The following is a 24,173-nucleotide window of genomic DNA, read 5'->3' as shown; positions in this document are numbered from 1 at the left end:
GGTGGTGGAAAGCCCCCGTCTCATCAGGCTGTGGTGGGTCACTGGGTCCTCCAGCCCCTGGAGTGGAGCAGCCCTCTGCTGCTGCCTCCTGTGCCTCTCTGGATGCCATGGGTGCTTGTCTCTCTTCATCTCTTTGGATAACTGCAGACCTCTCAGGACTCTCCTTTCAGCAGAGTGTGGTCTGTCAACATTCCTGGTCATGGATATGGGATCCCTAGTCAGCCATAAAGATGGAATTATGAAGGAGCGGCGGCAGAATGAGAGAAGCACGGTATGATATATTAATCTGTGATTTAAAATGCAGTACGCTATAACCAAATGAATGTGTGTGAATTAATCAAATGCTTACATTTTTACATCTTTACATTTACAGTGTTGAAACAATGTACAAATCATAAGAGTGCCTTATTCAGAAGAATGATGGTTTGATTATATTGGAAGGATGTCTTTTTATTTTCTCCTTTAATTTTTGAAACAGTGTAGAAATCAGAAGCGTGTCTCACTATAAGTAGTGATGGTTTGATTAATATAATGGAATGTCTTTTTTTTATTATTTCTCTTTTTTAATTCTTTGAATATATACATATATCAGTGTTTTTATGTTGTTTGAAATTGAGTAAAATGTTACTGGTCTACTAGGGTGCAGCAAAGAGAATGGTAACTGTGTTCTAAGGGGTAACCACTTGAGGGCAGCACCTCACAGGGAGCTGTGAGTGCCTTTTTAGGACGGAAGGTTAAACAGGGTTTTGCTGCTATTAGATAAATAGAAATGCTTTCAGGGGGGATCACTGGTTGATCCCTGGGTAGATAATGAATTACTGTACTAGAGGGTGATTCAAAAAGAGTTAAAATAGGTTAGTTTAGATCATGCCCTTAGAGGGTCATGGGACTTTTTGGCTCTGTAAATAAGGTAGGGGAGTGTTGTAAGTCTGTGTGCACCGTGCTGAAATGTGGGGTGCATATGTCAGCAACTTTTAAAAGCTGCTGACATTCACTTTTCTCAAGTTCCTGTAACCAGTAGAGAGAGGTGAAAAAAGGGACAAGAACATGTCTGGGGCAAGTAAAGGTTACTGGGTGAGGAATGAGGAAGTGCACATTTGCGGAGGGGGCGGACGTGGCTGTAATTTGTTTGCGTGGGTTAGAGTATGGTGTCAACACGTATGCAAAATTAAAGAGAGCTGTGATGTATAAATTGTACCTATTGGAAGTAGTTCGGGGGAGTTTGTTGCGGGTATCTGCCTGGGTGCAATCCGGACATTAGTCCGAGCACAGGGGATGATTACCACGTAACTCTGGATGAGTGGAATAACTTGGTCTGCTGAAGGAAGGACTGTTCTGATGGAATAATGGACTAAAGGAACTGCATCTTATTCGTTGTTAAGGATTACAAGATTGTGCTCGGGGCTTGACAATGGACTGATGGAGTATCACTGGATTCTATTATTTCCAGAGGAATAACACCTGAATGGATTAACAAAGTTTTTTCCTGGCCCAAAACCCCAAAACTGGATTACATGCAGACCTGAAATTTGGACTAACGCTCTCTCCAGCTTCCCCCTGGGTTCCTTGGTGGGCTCAGGTGAACGGCCGGGTGGGGCCCCACCCGCTGTTCTACTCCCTCCAAATTACCGTTACATTAGGTAACACGCATTCCCCTTTTTTCTTAAGAAAGCATAAGACCAGTAGGGATATGGATTAAGGGTGGTTTGAATATTATCTAATGTTTGATTATTTGTCTGATGATTTATTGGCTATGCTTGTGCCCTGCTAAAATATATCAATAAAGCATTATTCTGCAATTAAAGACAACAAATTGCAAGTGCTATTTTCTTTTATTATGTCTTAATTTCTATTTCTATTTTGTATTATCCCTGAACAAATACTTATACATCTAGCTCTGGATGTAATAAGTTAACTTACAGCGTGCATGATAGTAGCAAGGTTCTGAAAGGTTACCTAGTCATAGGGGTCAGGTTGGCCCAGTATAAACATATCCTAGAGGTTGTCTATATGTCCATAACCTCTGAATTAAACCTAGCAACTTAACAAGTGCCAGATCTATGAGAGGAAAAGCTGCCGTTAACAGGTGTATCTGGTGGTTAAATTTAACTTACCGAAGTGGCTACTCGGTTAAATTAATTATCAGGGGAAGTAGGGATAGGCATCTGGATGAAGGCAGTGAGACAGCTAGGCGAATTTTCCTCGTCAACCAGCTTAACAGTTCTGCAGCATCCCTCTGAGTAAGACCTCAGGGGGCAGTAGGACCGGACCCGAAGGATGGAGAGCTGGTCCGGTGATTCCCTGACAGCTGAGTAAGTTAATTAGGGGGTCACTGGCCCTGAGGATCAACAGGTCCTCGCTTGTTGAACAAAGTTAGAACAACTTTGCTTCCAACGATGTTCTCAGCGATCTCTGGAGCCTAAGTCCCGCGTTGTCTTCACGTCTCTGGGCAAAAGGGTCCGGTGAAGATTCTTCAGAACTCTGGCAATGCTCCCCGGCAGCTCCGGCGAGCAGCATCTTCCCCTCCGGGGCGAGAACTCCGAATTCAGTGTCTGTGTCTCTGGGTTTTATACCCTAGCTCGACTTCAGCTTAGCACATACACATTCTACACACAATTCTAACTAGTAGGTACGCCCAGGTGATTAATTCATAGGTTTAAGACACAACCTTCTTCCTTTTACACATACATCATTGCATTCTTTCCAGCAAGTACACAGCATCCACCTTCCGTTGTTAACACACACACACATTGCTTGAGACATGTTGCCAAGACCATATTTGGCCACAGAACTTCCTCAATGTCCTCCTTTCTGCAGTGTCATTGGTGACTTCTGCTTTTGCCCTGCACAAGCTCAGAACAGCACAGATTACTTCCATTCAAAACTCATTTTAGTTACACTGAATCACTTTTTAAATCATTCTTCTAGCATGATCAAATAACTCATTTTAAATCATTCTCTTCTATAGCAATCACATTTCAGAAATATATATCAGCCTATTAAAATCATTCGTGCATCAAGCATAAGCATAATCATGTGGTTAACTTATATAGTTTCTCATTTTAACTTTTCATTGGTTTGCTTAAAGCTTTATTTAGGTGGTGGTTGCTCCTGGGATCTCAAATAACTAGGCCCCCACTTGACAACGTTTTAGTGACATTTTGGACGACATGCTAAACTATGACGTTTTAGTGATATTGTGACGACATACTAAACTATGACATTTTAGTGATATCTTGGACGACATTACTAAACTATGACGTTTTAGTGATATCTTGGACGACATACTAAACTATGACGTTTCAGTGACATTTTGGACGACATGCTAAACTATGACGTTTTATGATATTTGTGACGACAATGCTAAAACTATGACGTTTTAGTGATATTTGTGACGACATACTAAACTATGACGTTTTAGTGACATTTTGGACGACATACTAAACTATGACGTTTTAGTGATATTTTGGACGACATGCTAAACTATGACGTTTCAGGACATTTTGGACGACAGCTCAACTATGACGTTTTAGTGATATTTTGGACGACATGCTAAACTATGACGTTTTAGTGATATTTTGGACGACATGCTAAACCATGACGTTTTAGTGACATTTTGGACGACACGCTAAACTATGACGTTTTAGTGATATTTTGACGACATACTAAACTATGACGTTTTAGTGACATTTTGGACGACACGCTAAAGTATGACATTTTAGTGAACATTTTTTGGACGACATACTAAACAATGACATTTTAATGATATTTTGGACGACATTTACTAAATTATGAACGTCTAGTGACATTTGGGACGGACCACGCGAAACTATGACCATTTTTAAGTGATTATTTGGACGACATGTAAACTATGACTGTTTTTAGTGATATTTTGGACGACATGCTAAACTATGACATTTTAGTGACATTTTGGACGACATGCTAAACTATGACGTTTTATTGATATTTTGGACGACATACTAAACTATGACGTTTTAGTGATATTTTGGACGACATACTAAACTATGACATTTTAGTGACATTTTGGACGACATACTAAACTATGACGTTTTATGATATTTTGGACGACATACTAAACTATGACGTTTTAGTGATATTTTGGACGACACGCCAAACTATGACATTTTAGTGATATTTAGGGACCACATGCTAAACTATGACGTTTTAGTGACATTTTGGACGACATGCTAAACTATGACATTTTAGTGACATTTTGGACGACATACTAAACTATGGACGTTTCAGTGATATTTTGGACGACATGCTAAACTATGACGTTTTAGTGATATTTTGGACGACATGCTAAACCATGACGTTTTAGTGACATTTTGGACGACGCTAAACAACGTTGCTTTGACGAACCTATGACATTTTAGTGACATTTTGGACGACATACTAAACTATGACGTTTTAGTGATATTTTGGACGACATACTAAACTATGACGTTTTAGTGACATTTTGGACGACACGCTAAAGTATGACATTTTAGTGACATTTTGGACGACATACTAAACTATGACATTTTAATGATATTTGGACGACATACTAAACTATGACATTTTAGTGAGCATTTTGGACGACATGCTAAACTATGACGTTTAGTGACATTTTGGACGACATGCTAAACTATGACGTTTCAGTGACATTTTGGACGACATGCTAAACTATGACGTTTAGTGACATTTTGGACGACATACTAAACTATGACGTTTCAGTGACATTTTGGACGACATGCTAAACTATGACGTTTTAGTGATATTTTGGACGACATGCTAAACTATGACGTTTTAGTGATATTTTTGGACGACATGCTAACCATGACGTTTTAGTGACATTTTGGACGACACGCTAAACCATGAACGTTTTAGTGATATTTTGGACGACATGCTAACTATGACATTTTAGTGACATTTTGGACGACATACTAAACTATGACGTTTTAGTGATATTTTGGACGACATACTAAACTATGACGTTTTAGTGACATTTTGGACGACACGCTTAAAGTATGACATTTTAGTGACATTTTGGACGACACGCTAAAGTATGACATTTTAGTGACATTTTGGACGACATGCTAACTATGACGTTTTAGTGATATTTTGGACGACATACTAAACTATGACATTTAGTGACATTTTGGACGACATACTAAACTATGACGTTTTATTGATATTTTGGACGACATACTAAACTATGACGTTTTTAGTGATATTTTGGACGACACGCCAAAGCTATGACATTTTATGAACTATGACGTTTTAGTGACATTTTGGACGACATGCTAACTATGAATTTTAGTGACATTTTGGACGACATACTAAACTATGACGTTTCAGTGACATTTTGGACGACATGCTAAACTATGACGTTTTAGTGATATTTTGGACGACATGCTAAACTATGACGTTTTAGTGATATTTTGGACGACATGCTAAACCATGACGTTTTAGTGACATTTTGGACGACATGCTAAACTATGACATTTTAGTGACATTTTGGACGACATACTAAACTATGAACGTTTTAGTGATATTTTGGACGACATACTAAACTATGACGTTTTAGTGAGCATTTTGGACGACACGCTAAAGTATGACATTTTCAGTGACATTTTGGACGACATACTAAACTATGACATTTTAATGATATTTTTGGACGACATACTAAACTATGACGTTTTAGTGACATTTTGGACGACACGCTAAACTATGACATTTTAGTGACATTTTGGACGACATGACGTTTTAGTGATTATTTTGGACGACATACTAAACTATGACATTTTATTGATATTTTGGACGACATACTAAACTATGACGTTTTAGTGATATTTTGGACGACACGCCAAACTATGACATTTTAGTGATATTTAGGGACCACATGCTAAACTATGACGTTTTAGTGACATTTTGGACGACATGCTAAACTATGACGTTTTAGTGACATTTTGGACGACACTAAACTATGACGTTTTAGTGATATTTTGGACGACATGCTAAACTATGACATTTTAGTGACATTTTGGACGACATACTAAACTATGACGTTTTAGTGATATTTTGGACGACATACTAAACTATGACGTTTTAGTGACATTTTGGACGACATGCTAAACTATGACATTTTAGTGACATTTTGGACGACATGCTAAACTATGACGTTTTAGTGACATTTTGGACGACATGCTAAACTATGACGTTTTAGTGACATTTTGGACGACATACTAAACTATGACGTTTTAGTGACATTTTGGACGACATGCTAAACTATGACGTTTTAGTGATATTTTGGACGACATGCTAAACTATGACGTTTTAGTGACATTTTGGACGACATGCTAAACTATGACATTTTAGTGACATTTTGGACGACATGCTAAACTATGACGTTTTAGTGACATTTTGGACGACATGCTAAACTATGACGTTTTAGTGACATTTTGGACGACATACTAAACTATGACGTTTTAGTGACATTTTGGACGACATGCTAAACTATGACATTTTAGTGATATTTTGGACGACATGCTAAACTATGACATTTTAGTGATATTTTGGACGACATGCTAAACTATGACATTTTAGTGACATTTTGGACGACATGCTAAACTATGACATTTTAGTGACATTTTGGACGACATGCTAAACTATGACGTTTTAGTGACATTTTGGACGACATGCTAAACTATGACGTTTTAGTGACATTTTGGACGACATGCTAAACTATGACATTTTAGTGACATTTTGGACGACATGCTAAACTATGACATTTTAGTGATATTTTGGACGACATGCTAAACTATGACGTTTTAGTGACATTTTGGACGACATGCTAAACTATGACATTTTAGTGACATTTTGGACGACATGACGTTTTAGTGATATTTTGGACGACATGCTAAACTATGACATTTTAGTGACATTTTGGACGACATACTAAACTATGACGTTTAGTGATATTTTGGACGACACGCCAAACTATGAACATTTAGTGATATTTAGGGACCACATGCTAAACTATGACGTTTTAGTGACATTTTGGACGACATGCTAAAACTATGACATTTTAGTGACATTTGGACGACATACTAAACTATGACGTTTCAGTGACATTTTGGACGACATGCTAAACTATGACGTTTTAGTGATATTTTGGACGACATGCTAAACTATGACATTTTAGTGATATTTTGGACGACATGCTAAACCATGACGTTTTAGTGACATTTTGGACGACACGCTAAACTATGACATTTTAGTGACATTTTGGACGACATACTAAACTATGACGTTTTAGTGATATTTTGGACGACATACTAAACTATGACGTTTTTAGTGACATTTTGGACGACACGCTAAAGTATGACGTTTTAGTGACATTTTGGACGACATACTAAACTATGACATTTTAGTGATATTTTGGACGACATACTAAACTATGACATTTTAGTGACATTTTGGACGACATGCTAAACTATGACGTTTTAGTGACATTTTGGACGACATGCTAAACTATGACGTTTTAGTGACATTTTGGACGACATGCTAAACTATGACGTTTTAGTGATTTTGGACGACATACTAAACTATGACGTTTTAGTGACATTTTGGACGACATGCTAAACTATGACATTTTAGTGACATTTTGGACGACATGCTAAACTATGACGTTTTAGTGATATTTTGGACGACATGCTAAACTATGACGTTTTAGTGACATTTTGGACGACACGCTAAACTATGACATTTTAGTGATATTTTGGACGACATGCTAAACTATGACGTTTTAGTGACATTTTGGACGACATACTAAACTATGACGTTTTAGTGATATTTTGGACGACATACTAAACTATGACGTTTTAGTGACATTTTGGACGACACGCTAAACTATGACATTTTAGTGACATTTTGGACGACATGCTAAACTATGACGTTTTAGTGACATTTTGGACGACATACTAAACTATGACGTTTTAGTGATATTTTGGACGACATACTAAACTATGACATTTTAGTGACATTTTGGACGACATGCTAAACTATGACGTTTTAGTGATATTTTGGACGACATGCTAAACTATGACGTTTTAGTGATATTTTGGACGACATGCTAAACTATGACATTTTAGTGACATTTTGGACGACATGCTAAACTATGACGTTTTAGTGACATTTTGGACGACATGCTAAACTATGACATTTTAGTGACATTTTGGACGACATACTAAACTATGACGTTTTAGTGACATTTTGGACGACATGCTAAACTATGACGTTTTAGTGACATTTTGGACGACATGCTAAACTATGACATTTTAGTGATATTTTGGACGACATGCTAAACTATGACGTTTTAGTGACATTTTGGACGACATGCTAAACTATGACATTTTAGTGACATTTTGGACGACATGCTAAACTATGACGTTTTAGTGACATTTTGGACGACATACTAAACTATGACGTTTTAGTGACATTTTGGACGACATGCTAAACTATGACGTTTTAGTGACATTTTGGACGACATACTAAACTATGACATTTTAGTGATATTTTGGACGACATGCTAAACTATGACGTTTTAGTGACATTTTGGACGACACGCTAAACTATGACATTTTAGTGACATTTTGGACGACATGACGTTTTAGTGATATTTTGGACGACATGCTAAACTATGACATTTTAGTGATATTTTGGACGACATACTAAACTATGACGTTTAGTGATATTTGGACGACACGCCCAAACTATGACATTTTAGTTGTATTTAGGGGACCACATGCCTAAACTATGACGGTTTTAGTGACCATTTTTGGCGACATGCTAAACTATGACATTTAAGTGACCATTTGGAACGAACATACTAAAACTATGACGTTTTTAGTGATATTTTTGGACGGACATGCTAAACTATGACGTTTTAGTGACTTTAGTGATATTTGACGACACGCCAAACTATGACATTTTAGTGATATTTAGGGACCACATGCTAAACTATGACGTTTTAGTGACATTTTGGACGACATGCTAAACTATGACGTTTTAGTGATATTTTGGACGACATGCTAAACTATGACATTTTAGTGACATTTTGGACGACATACTAAACTATGACGTTTTATTGATATTTGGACGACATACTAAACTATGAACGTTTTAGTGATATTTTGGACGACACGCCAAACTATGACATTTTAGTGATATTTAGGGACCACATGCTAAACTATGACGTTTTTAGTGACATTTTGGACGACATGCTAAACTATGACGTTTTAGTGATATTTTGGACGACATGCTAAACTATGACGTTTTAGTGACATTTTGGACGACATGCTAAACTATGACATTTTAGTGACATTTTGGACGACATGCTAAACTATGACCGTTTTAGTGATATTTTGGACGACATGCTAAACTATGACGTTTTAGTGACATTTTGGACGACATGCTAAACTATGACCTTTTAGTGACATTTTGGACAACATGCTAAACTATGACGTTTTTAGTGACATTTTGGACGACATTACTAAACTATGACATTTTAGTGATATTTTGGACGACACGCTAACTATGACATTTTAGTGACATTTTGGACGACATGCTAAACTATGACATTTTAGTGATATTTTGGACGACATGCTAAACTATGACATTTTAGTGACATTTTGGACGACATGCTAAACCATGACGTTTTAGTGACATTTTGGAGGACACGCTAAACCATGACGTTTTAGTGACATTTTGGACGACACGCTAAACTATGACATTTTAGTGACATTTTGGACGACATGCTAAACTATGACATTTTAGTGACATTTTGGACGACACGCTAAACTATGACATTTTAGTGACATTTTGGACGACACGCTAAACTATGACGTTTTAGTGATATTTTGGACGACACGCTAAACTATGACATTTTAGTGACATTTTGGACGACACGCTAAACTATGACGTTTTAGTGACATTTTGGACGACATGCTAAACCATGACGTTTTAGTGACATTTTGGACGACACGCTAAACTATGACATTTTAGTGACATTTTGGACGACATGCTAAACTATGACGTTTTAGTGATATTTTGGACGACACGCTAAACTATGACATTTTAGTGACATTTTGGACGACACGCTAAACTATGACGTTTTAGTGACATTTTGGACGACATGCTAAACCATGACGTTTTAGTGATATTTTGGACGACACGCTAAACTATGACATTTTAGTGACATTTTGGATGACACGCTAAAACTATGACATTTTAGTGACATTTTGGACGACACGCTAAACTTTGACATTTTAGTGACATTTTGGACGACATGCTAAACTATGACGTTTTAGTGACATTTTGGACGACATGCTAAACTATGACGTTTTAGTGACATTTTGGACGACACGCTAAACTATGACATTTTAGTGACATTTTGGACGACATGCTAAACTATGACGTTTTAGTGATATTTTGGACGACACGCTAAACTATGACATTTTAGTGACATTTTGGACGACACGCTAAACTATGACGTTTTAGTGACATTTTGGACGACATGCTAAACCATGACGTTTTAGTGATATTTTGGACGACACGCTAAACTATGACATTTTAGTGACATTTTGGACGACACGCTAAACTATGACATTTTAGTGACATTTTGGACGACATGCTAAACTATGACATTTTAGTGACATTTTGGACGACATACTAAACTATGACATTTTAGTGATATTTTGGACGACATACTAAACTATGACATTTTAGTGATATTTTGGACGACATGCTAAAGTATGACGTTTTTTAGTGACATTTTGGACGACATGCTAAACTATGACATTTTAGTGATATTTTGGACGACACGCTAAACTATGACGTTTTAGTGACATTTTGGACGACACGCTAAACTATGACGTTTTAGTGATATTTTTGACGACACGCTAAACTATGACGTTTGTTGGTCAGTATAGCCTTCTTTAACCCTTGCCTCAGGTTAAATCAGGACCAGCTCTCCGTTTAAAGGGTCAGATTCTATCTGCCTATTAGTATTCCACCTAACAGGTTTCAGCAGAATAATTAAGCTGGTGTCGAGGAATACTCGCCTAGGTCCTAACTGTCTTCTTCCAAACGTCTTACCCCTCTTACTCCAATAAATACTCTCTTACTAAGCAGCCCTCCTAAGTAGTAGAATTGATTTATTGACCACGTTTGCTAACGACAGCTTTCCTCTTAAAACTGTGGCACTTGTTGATATTCCTGGGTTCGTTTTAGAGGTTTGGATCACTAACCTCAGGGGTAATGTTTAAATAACTAGTTGGATTAAAGTAACCTTTAAGAACCATTAGATTTAATGCACACAATCAACTAACTTTTTACCACTATGCAGAATAGGTGAATCATAATCATTTCATTAGACTTCTCTTTAAATGCAATATAGCGTTTTATTAAGCAATTATTAGAAGGGGCACAGCATTAATTCATGATTAAACAATTTAATTATTTCTGATTATTTCTTACTAAACTAAACTAAGCTGAGCGTACCTAAGAATCTTCTCTAATTAGTAAATTTAGGAGAGAGAGCGGACAACCAGGCCTTAGCTGCCACGCCCGGTCTTGACCTGCATCTAGTTGAACTCCTCTGTGGACCAGCAGACTCGGTACGAAGTCTTCTTTGTGGGCAGAGGGTGTTCTTCCTCGGCAGGGGGAGTGGAGAGGTCCCGATAGCCAATCGTTGGTCTGGCAGTTATCTTTTGTAGCAGCTGGAACACAAGTGTGGGCGTCTCAGCTGTCTTCTCAGTCGGGTGGTGGTGGTGGAAAGCCCCCGTCTCATCAGGCTGTGGTGGGTCACTGGGTCCTCCAGCCCCTGGAGTGGAGCAGCCCTCTGCTGCTGCCTCCTGTGCCTCTCTGGATGCCATGGGTGCTTGTCTCTCTTCATCTCTTTGGATAACTGCAGACCTCTCAGGACTCTCCTTTCAGCAGAGTGTGGTCTGTCAACATTCCTGGTCATGGATATGGGATCCCTAGTCAGCCATAAAGATGGAATTATGAAGGAGCGGCGGCAGAATGAGAGAAGCACGGTATGATATATTAATCTGTGATTTAAAATGCAGTACGCTATAACCAAATGAATGTGTGTGAATTAATCAAATGCTTACATTTTTACATCTTTACATTTACAGTGTTGAAACAATGTACAAATCATAAGAGTGCCTTATTCAGAAGAATGATGGTTTGATTATATTGGAAGGATGTCTTTTTATTTTCTCCTTTAATTTTTGAAACAGTGTAGAAATCAGAAGCGTGTCTCACTATAAGTAGTGATGGTTTGATTAATATAATGGAATGTCTTTTTTTTATTATTTCTCTTTTTTAATTCTTTGAATATATACATATATCAGTGTTTTTATGTTGTTTGAAATTGAGTAAAATGTTACTGGTCTACTAGGGTGCAGCAAAGAGAATGGTAACTGTGTTCTAAGGGGTAACCACTTGAGGGCAGCACCTCACAGGGAGCTGTGAGTGCCTTTTTAGGACGGAAGGTTAAACAGGGTTTTGCTGCTATTAGATAAATAGAAATGCTTTCAGGGGGGGATCACTGGTTGATCCCTGGGTAGATAATGAATTACTGTACTAGAGGGTGATTCAAAAAGAGTTAAAATAGGTTAGTTTAGATCATGCCCTTAGAGGGTCATGGGACTTTTTGGCTCTGTAAATAAGGTAGGGGAGTGTTGTAAGTCTGTGTGCACCGTGCTGAAATGTGGGGTGCATATGTCAGCAACTTTTAAAAGCTGCTGACATTCACTTTTCTCAAGTTCCTGTAACCAGTAGAGAGAGGTGAAAAAAGGGACAAGAACATGTCTGGGGCAAGTAAAGGTTACTGGGTGAGGAATGAGGAAGTGCACATTGGCGGAGGGGGGCGGACGTGGCTGTAATTTGTTTGCGTGGGTTAGAGTATGGTGTCAACACGTATGCAAAATTAAAGAGAGCTGTGATGTATAAATTGTACCTATTGGAAGTAGTTCGGGGGAGATTGTTGCGGGTATCTGCCTGGGTGCAATCCGGACATTAGTCCGAGCACAGGGGATGATTACCACGTAACTCTGGATGAGTGGAATAACTTGGTCTGCTGAAGGAAGGACTGTTCTGATGGAATAATGGACTAAAGGAACTGCATCTTATTCGTTGTTAAGGATTACAAGATTGTGCTCGGGGCTTGACAATGGACTGATGGAGTATCACTGGATTCTATTATTTCCAGAGGAATAACACCTGAATGGATTAACAAAGTTTTTTCCTGGCCCAAAACCCCAAAACTGGATTACATGCAGACCTGAAATTTGGACTAACGCTCTCTCCAGCTTCCCCCTGGGTTCCTTGGCGGGCTCAGGTGAACGGCCGGGTGGGGCCCCACCCGCTGTTCTACTCTCTCCAAATTACCGTTACATTAGGTAACACGCATTCCCCTTTTTCTTAAGAAAGCATAAGACCAGTAGGGATATGGATTAAGGGTGGTTTGAATATTATCTAATGTTTGATTATTTGTCTGATGATTTATTGGCTATGCTTGTGCCCTGCTAAAATATATCAATAAAGCATTATTCTGCAATTAAAGACAACAAATTGCAAGTGCTATTTTCTTTTATTATTTTTAATTTCTATTTCTATTTTGTATTATCCCTGAACAAATACTTATACATCTAGCTCTGGATGTAATAAGTTAACTTACAGCGTGCATGATAGTAGCAAGGTTCTGAAAGGTTACCTAGTCATAGGGGTCAGGTTGGCCCAGTATAAACATATCCTAGAGGTTGTCTATATGTCCATAACCTCTGAATTAAACCTAGCAACTTAACAAGTGCCAGATCTATGAGAGGAAAAGCTGCCGTTAACAGGTGTATCTGGTGGTTAAATTTAACTATACCGAAGTGGCTACTCGGTTAAATTAATTATCAGGGGAAGTAGGGATAGGCATCTGGATGAAGGCAGTGAGACAGCTAGGCGAATTTTCCTCGTCAACCAGCTTAACAGTTCTGCAGCATCCCTCTGAGTAAGACCTCAGGGGGCAGTAGGACCGGACCCGAAGGATGGAGAGCTGGTCCGGTGATTCCCTGACAGCTGAGTAAGTTAATTAGGGGGTCACTGGCCCTGAGGATCAACAGGTCCTCGCTTGTTGAACAAAGTTAGAACAACTTTGCTTCCAACGATGTTCTCAGCGATCTCTGGAGCCTAAGTCCCGCGTTGTCTTCACGTCTCTTGGGCAAAAGGGTCCGGTGAAGATTCTTCAGAACTCTGGCAATGCTCCCCGGCAGCTCCGGCGAGCAGCATCTCTCCCCTCCGGGGGAGAACTCCGAATTCAGTGTCTGTGTCTCTGGGTTTTATACCCTAGCTCGACTTCAGCTTAGCACATACACATTTCTACACACAATTCTAACTAGTAGGTACGCCCAGGTGATTAATTCATAGGTTTAAGACACAACCTTCTTCCTTTTACACATACATCATTGCATTCTTTCCAGCAAGTACACAGCATCCACCTTCCGTTGTTAACACACACACACATTGCTTGAGACATGTTGCCAAGACCATATTTGGCCACAGAACTTCCTCAATGTCCTCCTTTCTGCAGTGTCATGGTGACTTCTGCTTTTTGCCCTGCACACAGCTCAGAACAGCACAGATTACTTCCATTCAAAACTCATTTAGTTACACTGAATCACTTTTTAAATCATTCTTCTTAGCATGATCAAATAACTCATTTTAAATCATTCTCTTCTATAGCAATCATCATTTTCAGAATATATATCAGCCTATTAAAATCATTCGTGCATCAAGCATAAGCATAATCATGTGGTTAACTTATATAGTTTCTCATTTTAACTTTTCATTGGTTTGCTTAAAGCTTTTATTTAGGTGGTGGTTGCTCCTGGGATCTCAAATAACTAGGCCCCACTTGACACGTTTTAGTGACATTTTGGACGACATGCTAAACTATGACGTTTTAGTGATATTTGTGACGACATACTAAACTATGACATTTTAGTGATATTTTGGACGACATGCTAAACTATGACGTTTTAGTGATATTTTGGACGACACGCCAAACTATGACATTTTAGTGATATTTAGGGACCACATGCTAAACTATGACATTTTAGTGACATTTTGGACGACATACTAAACTATGACGTTTCAGTGACATTTTGGACGACATGCTAAACTATGACGTTTTAGTGACATTTTGGACGACACGCTAAAGTATGACATTTTAGTGACATTTTGGACGACATACTAAACTATGACATTTTAATGATATTTTGGACGACATACTAAACTATGACATTTTAGTGACATTTTGGACGACATGCTAAACTATGACGTTTTAGTGACATTTTGGACGACATGCTAAACTATGACGTTTCAGTGACATTTTGGACGACATGCTAAACTATGACGTTTTAGTGACATTTTGGACGACATACTAAACTATGACGTTTCAGTGACATTTTGGACGACATGCTAAACTATGACGTTTTAGTGATATTTTGGACGACATGCTAAACTATGACGTTTTAGTGATATTTTGGACGACATGCTAAACCATGACGTTTTAGTGACATTTTGGACGACACGCTAAACCATGACGTTTTAGTGATATTTTGGACGACATGCTAAACTATGACATTTTAGTGACATTTTGGACGACATACTAAACTATGACATTTTAATGATATTTTGGACGACATACTAAACTATGACATTTTAGTGACATTTTGGACGACACGCTAAACTATGACGTTTTAGTGATATTTTGGACGACATGCTAAACTATGACGTTTTAGTGATATTTTGGACGACATGCTAAACCATGACGTTTTAGTGACATTTTGGACGACACGCTAAACCATGACGTTTTAGTGATATTTTGGACGACATGCTAAACTATGACGTTTTAGTGATATTTTGGACGACATGCTAAACCATGACGTTTTAGTGACATTTTGGACGACACGCTAAACCATGACGTTTTAGTGATATTTTGGACGACATACTAAACTATGACGTTTCAGTGACATTTTGGACGACATGCTAAACTATGACGTTTTAGTGATATTTTGGACGACATGCTAAACTATGACGTTTTAGTGATATTTTGGACGACATGCTAAACCATGACGTTTTAGTGACATTTTGGACGACACGCTAAACCATGACGTTTTAGTGATATTTTGGACGACACGCTAAAGTATGACATTTTAGTGACATTTTGGACGACATGCTAAACTATGACGTTTTAGTGATATTTTGGACGACATACTAAACTATGACATTTTAGTGACATTTTGGACGACATACTAAACTATGACGTTTTATTGATATTTTGGACGACATACTAAACTATGACGTTTTAGTGATATTTTGGACGACACGCCAAACTATGACATTTTAGTGATATTTAGGGACCACATGCTAAACTATGACGTTTTAGTGACATTTTGGACGACATGCTAAACTATGACATTTTAGTGACATTTTGGACGACATACTAAACTATGACGTTTCAGTGACATTTTGGACGACATGCTAAACTATGACGTTTCAGTGACATTTTGGACGACATGCTAAACTATGACGTTTTAGTGATATTTTGGACGACATGCTAAACCATGACGTTTTAGTGACATTTTGGACGACACGCTAAACTATGACATTTTAGTGACATTTTGGACGACATACTAAACTATGACGTTTTAGTGACATTTTGGACGACATACTAAACTATGACGTTTTAGTGACATTTTGGACGACACGCTAAAGTATGACATTTTAGTGACATTTTGGACGACATACTAAACTATGACATTTTAATGATATTTTGGACGACATACTAAACTATGACGTTTTAGTGACATTTTGGACGACACGCTAAACTATGACATTTTAGTGACATTTTGGACGACATGCTAAACTATGACGTTTTAGTGATATTTTGGACGACATACTAAACTATGACATTTTAGTGACATTTTGGACGACATACTAAACTATGACGTTTTATTGATATTTTGGACGACATACTAAACTATGACGTTTTAGTGATATTTTGGACGACACGCCAAACTATGACATTTTAGTGATATTTAGGGACCACATGCTAAACTATGACGTTTTAGTGACATTTTGGACGACATGCTAAACTATGACATTTTAGTGATATTTTGGACGACATACTAAACTATGACGTTTTAGTGATATTTTGGACGACATGCTAAACTATGACGTTTTAGTGACATTTTGGACGACATGCTAAACTATGACATTTTAGTGATATTTTGGACGACATACTAAACTATGACATTTTAGTGACATTTTGGACGACACGCTAAACTATGACATTTTAGTGACATTTTGGACGACATACTAAACTATGACGTTTTAGTGATATTTTGGACGACATACTAAACTATGACGTTTTTTAGTGACATTTTGGACAACATGCTAAACTATGACATTTTAGTGACATTTTGGACGACACGCTAAACTATGACATTTTAGTGACATTTTGGACGACATACTAAACTATGACGTTTTAGTGATATTTTGGACGACATGCTAAACTATGACGTTTTAGTGACATTTTGGACGACATGCTAAACTATGACGTTTTAGTGATATTTTGGACGACACGCCAAACTATGACATTTTAGTGATATTTAGGGACCACATGCTAAACTATGACGTTTTAGTGACATTTTGGACGACATGCTAAACTATGACATTTTAGTGACATTTTGGACGACATACTAAACTATGACGTTTTAGTGATATTTTGGACGACATGCTAAACTATGACGTTTTAGTGACATTTTGGACGACATGCTAAACTATGACATTTTAGTGATATTTTGGACGACATACTAAACTATGACATTTTAGTGACATTTTGGACGACACGCTAAACTATGACATTTTAGTGACATTTTGGACGACATACTAAACTATGACGTTTTAGTGATATTTTGGACGACATACTAAACTATGACGTTTTAGTGATATTTTGGACGACATGCTAAACTATGACGTTTTAGTGACATTTTGGACGACATGCTAAACTATGACATTTTAGTGATATTTTGGACGACATACTAAACTATGACATTTTAGTGACATTTTGGACGACACGCTAAACTATGACATTTTAGTGACATTTTGGACGACATACTAAACTATGACGTTTTAGTGACATTTTGGACGACACGCTAAACTATGACATTTTAGTGACATTTTGGACGACATGCTAAACTATGACGTTTTAGTGATATTTTGGACGACATACTAAACTATGACATTTTAGTGACATTTTGGACGACATACTAAACTATGACGTTTTATTGATATTTTGGACGACATACTAAACTATGACGTTTTAGTGATATTTTGGACGACACGCCAAACTATGACATTTTAGTGATATTTAGGGACCACATGCTAAACTATGACGTTTTAGTGACATTTTGGACGACATGCTAAACTATGACGTTTTAGTGATATTTTGGACGACATGCTAAACTATGACGTTTTAGTGACATTTTGGACGACACGCTAAACTATGACATTTTAGTGACATTTTGGACGACATACTAAACTATGACGTTTTAGTGATATTTTGGACGACATGCTAAACTATGACGTTTTAGTGACATTTTGGACGACATGCTAAACTATGACCTTTTAGTGACATTTTGGACGACATACTAAACTGACGTTTTAATGATATTTCTGACGACATACTAAAACGTTTTAATGATATTAATAATATATAAATAATTTAACAAATTTTAAATTTATTTATTACCTTAAATTAGTAAGAAATAAAATACTGATAATCAATAAATCCGTCACCCCACAATTACTCCAATTCTACAACGTATGTCTCTTTCCTTTGATATGTTATTTGTACAATATATGATGTATATGATGGTGTTTTTTCATCCCAAAGGCTAAACTACGACGTGTTTAGAGCGACAAGCTATACTATAACGTGTTTAGAGCTACATGCTATACTGTGACGTGTTTATTTCAATTCAATTCAATTTTATTTATATAGCGTCAATTACAGTCAAATCGTCTCAAGACGCTTTACAGAACCCATATGCCTGACCCCCAGAGCAAGCGCAAAGGCGACAGTGGCAAGAAAACACCCTTTTAACAGGGAAGAAACCTCGAGCAGAACCCGGCTCTATATAGGGGGGACCCATCTGCCTGCTGGCCGGGGGGGTTGAGAGGGACAGAGGAGGGCAAGGGGGAGGGATGGGAGAAGAGGGAGGGGTGGGAAAGCAAGGAAAACACAACACACATTTGGATACATGTATGACAGGATATGTGACACAGACAAAGTATAAGCTAACATTGAAAACTGACTCATAGTTTACTCTGATGATGTACGGCTCTGACATTAAACATACTCCATATATAGCTAGCAGTAAAATTCAAACAGTATGTAAGTTAGCATAACAGTATAGTGAAGGCAATGCAGAGTTGACTGGTGGAAAAGGGGAGTTGGAAGCAGAGGGCTGGAGGAAGGTCAGCAGCAGCATCCCACAGTGGACATGATGGAGACTGGACCAGCTGGTGGAACATCAACCGCAGATCTGAAGCATCCAGCTCTGGGACCAGGGACACTCGGAGAAATAGCACAGGGGGAAACAGAGTGAATGTACTGCAATAACGGTATACATATTAAATGTAAAGGCAGATAGAGAAGGGCTCAGCGCGTCAAGAAAAGTCCCCCAGCAGCCTATAGGCCTACAGCAGCATGACTAGAGGCAGAACGAAGGGACGTCCAAGAAGGAGTCAGCTGTACAATGAAGACACAAGCCGAACCCCTGTGGGTCACCCAGTCAGCCCCAACTATAAGATTTGTCAAAAAGGAACGTTTTAAGCCTGGTCTTAAAAATAGAGAGGGTGTCTGCCTCCCGAACCCAAACTGGGAGCAGGTTCCACAGGAGAGGAGCTGATAACTGAAGGCTCTGCCTCCCATTCTACTTTTAGAAATTCTAGGAGCAACAAGTAAGCCTGCAGTTTGAGAGCGAAGAGTTCTACTAGGATAATAAGGTACTATCAGATCTTTAAGATATAGAGCGACATGCTATGCTATGACATGTTTAGAGCTACATGCTATACTATAATTCCATGACACTTTGTCTATAAATGATACGTGTAAGGGGTTTTCTGTGGGTCTGACCTTGTCCTCTACACCAGTGGTTCTCAACCCTGTTCCTCGGGACCCCATGTCCTGCATGTTTTAGATGCTTCCCTGCTCCAACACACCTGATTCAAATGATCAGCTCGTTATCAGGCTTCTGCAGAGGCTTGATAACGAGCTGATCCTTTGAGTCAGGTGTGTTGGAGCAGGGAAGCATCTAAAACATGCAGGACATGGGGTCCTGAGGAACAGGGTTGAGAACCACTGTTCTACACCAGCAACTCTACACGCGCGCACACACGCACACACACACCCCAGTTTGGGAACCACCAGGTTCTACTATGACGTTCTTTAACTAAAGGCTACACTATGACCTTTTCCTGTTTGTGTCACTTCAATGCATTCCATGTGAGTAAAGTGGCGCCATCTGGTGGACGTTCTGTGCTACTACACTGTTTCTGAATGAGCTCAGAAAAACAGATGATGTGAAAGAAGCTGTTTGACGACTACTAAACTGTTTTAACAACATATTATTGTGTTCCATTGACATGCTACACTATGACGAGTCTGTTCTCATGATTTTAGAATAAATGTTACAATAAAGTTGTGTATTTGTGATTCTAAATGTCATTGAACCATCTTTTCCTGCTTTAATAACTCAATAAAAAGTGTCTCCATGTTCACTTACATCTATTTAATGCTGTAATATCAAAGTCAAACCTTCTGTGTTCAACACATAATGATGCTAATTGTAGGATTAGCATCTTAAATCAACATTAACCAGAGATATTCACCAAATAAACACCCAAACTGGACCATCAGCATGAGTACATGGTGTTTTATTACCACCAACATTCCCATAAAATGAATTCAAACACATCTCTGTACAGAAATCAGAAACAATCAAACACGTGTGACATTTAGAGAACAAACATGGCTTGGAGGGTAAGTTTGGAGGAGAATCAGACTCACCTGCTGATGCCTGATCACATAGCGACACCTGGCGGACACACGGAGGAACCACAACGGCTTCACTTCCGGGTCATGGTGCGATTGTGTGACGTCGAGTAGCTGTAGTTTATTCTATTATTTTATTATTTTATTCTATTCTGTTATAAATAAAAGAGAGGAGAACATCCAGAAGGAGCTGATCTTTATTTTACCTTTTCATGAACAACAAAAATTGACTGATTTCATTCAAACTCTTTATTTCTTCTCTATTATTTTCATTTATAAACAAAAATATATTATTTTATTGAAATGTTTAGAAGCATTTAGAGCAGGAGAAATGAATAAAATGAGCTGATGTGATTCTGTAAAGCCGTGAGTTCAGTTTGTGGATAAATTAATGCCGCTTAGATCCACAGTGAGGACATAAAAATAAATGAAATAGATAAAAGTTAAAGCAGAACAAACACAGGTGGAGAACCGGGTTCTGCTCGTTCTGATCTTCTGTTTGTCTGTTTGTTCTGCAGGCAGCAGGAGGGTCTCTGTCTCTTTGTCTCAGCTGCTTTGCATACAAATCCCAGACTCCTCCTAGGCTCAGTGTCACACAGAAACCCGTCCAGAGTCCAGAACCAGGCAGCGGGTCGAGGAGAATTTCTGTTTGAGTGGCTGCAGAACTTCCAGCTTGGCGCTGATCTGTGTCCAGGGCTGGTTCTGGTCCTCTGCTCTGCTGGTTGGAGGCTTCAGAGTGCTCTCAGACCTGAACCTCGCAGCTGCCTTCAGATCCAGCTGTTCCCTGAAAGCCTCCTCAGAGTCTGGTGGCTGATGTGTTGCAGCTTGTAACACATGTACTAAACTGGGAACGATACAGAGAAGGTTAGCATGGCCCCTGGCGCAAGGATGACACGCACAATCGTGAAGCGTTCCTCATTTTTCGCTTTTCATAAAAGCATTTTGTAACCCTAATTAGTATCGTAATAAAAAAAATAATCCTAAAAAATTTATGTGATATTTACGTTTTGGTGAAACAGCGCCACCCTGTCTGCACCGGTGCAGCTCAGGCGGAGAGCGGTACTGCAGCGGCTCAAACACAGAGAGGCGAAAACAACCAAAGAGTACAAAATGACAAGAACAACGGCTGACGTTCAGTGACAATCATGAAAAGAAATCTGTTTCATCGGAAATAAACCGCAGAAACTGCAGGAAACGTCCTGATGTACGGTCTGTGAAGGTAATGTCTCCACAGCCGGATTCCGTTCACTTTCTGTCCATTTTACATTCATGTGAAGCAACGATGAAGTAGCGGTGAGCGAGAGGATAAAATTAAAACTGAACATAAATACATAAATTCCCGAATTTTGATCATTGCCGAATGAAAGAAGAGATTTATAAAAATTCCACAGAAGTTCTCCCGTCTTATTTCACCCATTAGATGGTCAGAAACCGAACCGTGTCTTTATTCTGCCAGTTTTTGAACGGAGCTCGGCGGAGACTAACGTCCGCTCAGCGTCAAGACAGCGGAAATAACACACACTTCAGGCAGCGTCCTTCAAAATAAGAGTCACAGTAAATTCTCTGATTTTCTGCCAAAACAGTGAGTAAATGTTACTAATGCATCAAATTAACTCGATTTAATCTACCAGGCTGACAATGAAACGTCAGATCCTGCTAATAACCGCACAAAGAGCTAATTTCAGGAAGCTGCCCGGTGCTGGAGGTCTTCCATTCTCCAGACTGAAGCTAAAAGGTGAAGGTTACCCGAGGTCAAATCAATTAACAATCCGGTGATTATTAACAAGTAACCACCGTGTTTTAAACAATGTCAAAACTTGCCCCGCTAATTACTGAATCAAACTTAACTTGTTGGCACATCTTTTGACGGACTAAAAGTTAACATTTTAGAAGTTAAACTGCTGTTAGCCACTAACCTGAATGCTAATGGAGTTCGGCTTACATCAATGTCCGTTACCGGAGCTGACCTTCGTCTCTCCGCTGGAATATCCACTCCTCATTACGGTACTTAATGGCAAAAGCGAGTCCTTTCGTTCAGAGTCCCGTTAGTTACCGTTTAATTAATGTCTTTCTGCTGATTGATCCAAACCGAGCGGCGCTACGGAGAAGGTGAAGTTCCTACTGGTGGAGGAAGCTGCATCCGGCGCTGTTTTTCCCAAAATAAAACAACATTAAAGAATCCTGTGGTGCTCTGAGCTGCAGCTCAAAATTAAAATCATTCAGTTAAATTCTGAAACTTACATTAAGCAAGTGAAAGGCTGTTGAACGAATTTGAAATCTAAAATATTGTAAAAATCCAACTAAATGTGAAAATATTTATCAAAGTAAGTTGTGGTTTGGTGTTGTCGCTAGCTTTACTAGCTGCTTGGTAGCATTTTAGCTAGCAGCTAGCTCGTTCTATGCATGCTAAATAACAGAGCTAACAGTTATTTATTTTTATACAGTCTATAGCCAACAAGAGTGGGAAGTTTGAGTCCCAGCTGAGACAACACAGATTTCAGTAATATGTTCACACCGTTAAAGGATGAAATATTTGTAAAAGTTTTGTTCGGAAACTGTTTTGTCAGCTAGATTTAGCCATGTTTTCTCAAAAGTAAAACTCACATTAAAGAGTCCTGCAACGCTCAGAGCTGGAGGAGGATAAATTTTTGTGTCCACTGTTTTATTTTAAGCTATTTCCACTGATAGATTTCTGCAACTTGAAAGACAGCTACTTTAGATCAAACTGGGCTTGTAGCACATTGTCTGCCTTACAATGATGGGAAAGAGGCATCGTTTATGTTTTGACAACTTATATCTAATGAGTTATTGATGCTGGAAGTCTGAATCTGTGAATATCTTTCAAACTTTACCAAATACGGGGCCACAACCACCCAATGAGTGGTATATTTATTTTTGAAAAAAGCCTTTAGTCATACTTAAAGCTTTCAGTGCTTTATTAACACAAAACTAAGAGTTCTGTATTGTTCTATGATCACAGGTTCTGTCT

The 24,173-nt window shown here is 38.5% G+C and overlaps 2 long non-coding RNA genes and 1 pseudogene across 2 annotated transcripts; 2 read left to right on the top strand and 1 right to left on the bottom strand.

The window, feature by feature from the left end:
- The first annotated feature begins 1,113 nt into the window (after positions 1–1,113).
- Positions 1,114–13,580, top strand: LOC127531839 (uncharacterized). The gene is made up of 2 exons (XR_007939073.1): positions 1,114–1,579; positions 13,412–13,580. It is a non-coding gene; the product is annotated as an uncharacterized LOC127531839 (long non-coding RNA).
- A 7,470-nt stretch (positions 13,581–21,050) lies between these two features.
- On the bottom strand, positions 21,051–23,445 carry LOC110945733 (uncharacterized). The gene is made up of 2 exons (XR_002595152.2): positions 23,101–23,445; positions 21,051–22,028 (listed from the first exon to the last, which is right to left on the bottom strand). It is a non-coding gene; the product is annotated as an uncharacterized LOC110945733 (long non-coding RNA).
- On the top strand, positions 22,000–22,107 carry LOC127532223 (uncharacterized; annotated as a pseudogene).
- Positions 23,446–24,173: the final 728 nt, after the last annotated feature.

Source organism: Acanthochromis polyacanthus, chromosome 22 (genome assembly GCF_021347895.1).
Source record: "Acanthochromis polyacanthus isolate Apoly-LR-REF ecotype Palm Island chromosome 22, KAUST_Apoly_ChrSc, whole genome shotgun sequence".
NCBI classification, from domain to species: Eukaryota; Metazoa; Chordata; class Actinopteri; family Pomacentridae; genus Acanthochromis; species Acanthochromis polyacanthus.
The sequence above is the reverse complement of the archived record's forward strand: the minus strand, read 5'-3'. Positions and strand labels throughout refer to the sequence as shown.